This window comes from Thamnophis sirtalis, unplaced genomic scaffold, assembly GCF_051295495.1.
Source record: "Thamnophis sirtalis isolate CommonGarterSnake01/CBP01778 unplaced genomic scaffold, rThaSir2_p1.2 scaffold_10, whole genome shotgun sequence".
In the NCBI taxonomy this organism is placed as follows: Eukaryota; Metazoa; Chordata; class Lepidosauria; order Squamata; family Natricidae; genus Thamnophis; species Thamnophis sirtalis.
Window position 1 is genome coordinate 70,817,502 of NW_028261390.1, and position 1,185 is coordinate 70,818,686.

The following is a 1,185-nucleotide window of genomic DNA, read 5'->3' on the forward strand; positions in this document are numbered from 1 at the left end:
TAGTTATCCTCAATTTATGACTACAATCATCATCTTTTAATGACCCCGTAATCCCTTGCAGGGCGGAGTCTGGGCAACTGGATGGAGCTAGCAGTGGTTTTTTTTTGTTTTTTTTTACTGGCCGGATGCCGTTCCCTGTCGCCATTGCGGAGTTTTGTTCAGCTAATATATTCTCATCGTGCCAAGAGAGAGAGAGAAATATCTGCCTCTCCCTAGGATCGAACTCACAGCCTCCTGATTGAGGCGAGAGCTCCACTTTCTAGGCCACTGCACCACACTCAATTTACGACTGCAAATTTCCTCTTGCAAAATGAGGGAGTTTTGCCCCATTTTGCAACCTTTCTTGGCACAGTTAAATGACTCACTGAAGTCGTTAAGTTAGTTAACATAGTTGTTAAGGGACTCCAACATTCCTGTTGACTCCTTGCTCAGATCCAATTTGAACTGATCTGTTTTGTCAATTCTTTCTCCAGGTGGCTGCTTAGCTCCAACAATGGCTTCCTGTAGAGTGCAGTACTGCAGGCCACTTCAGCTGACTTGCTAGTTCAGCGGTTCAAATCTCACCGGCTCAGGGTTGACTCAGCCTTCCATCCTTCCGAGGTGGGTGAAATGAGGACCCAGACTGTGGGGGACAATATGCTGACTCTGTAAACAGCTTAGAGAGGGCTGAAAGCCCCATGAAGCGGTATATAAGTCTAACGGCTATTGCTATTGCTAAACCAAATCCAGAAAACTCCCACCACAGTGAAGGGGAGGAGTGGGGAGAGGGATCCCATCAGGAAATATTCCCCATCTTCCTTTAAAAACACAAGACGCTTGAAAAATGCAGGGCAACCACAGGCGAAAGCCATATATGCCTCTTTACTTGCGCTAAAATCATAAGGATTGTGGCTTAGGAGATTGTTAAGAGTTGCACTTGGCATTCAATATATATACATTCCATTGGCGTTTCTGGCAAGAATAAGATTGCAAAACAGCCCGAATATTCCAACACACACCCCCACCCCCCCAACCCTTCAAATGAGTGTTGTAGCAGAAATAAATATCCGTTTAAGATATATTTAAGATGGAAAGAAAAGAAAGAAGGAAAGTGGAAAGGAAGAAAGGACGTGGAAAGGAGAGAGGAAAGAGGGAGGGAGAGAAAAAAGGGGAGGGAAAAAGAGAAAGAAGAAAGTAAAAAAGGAA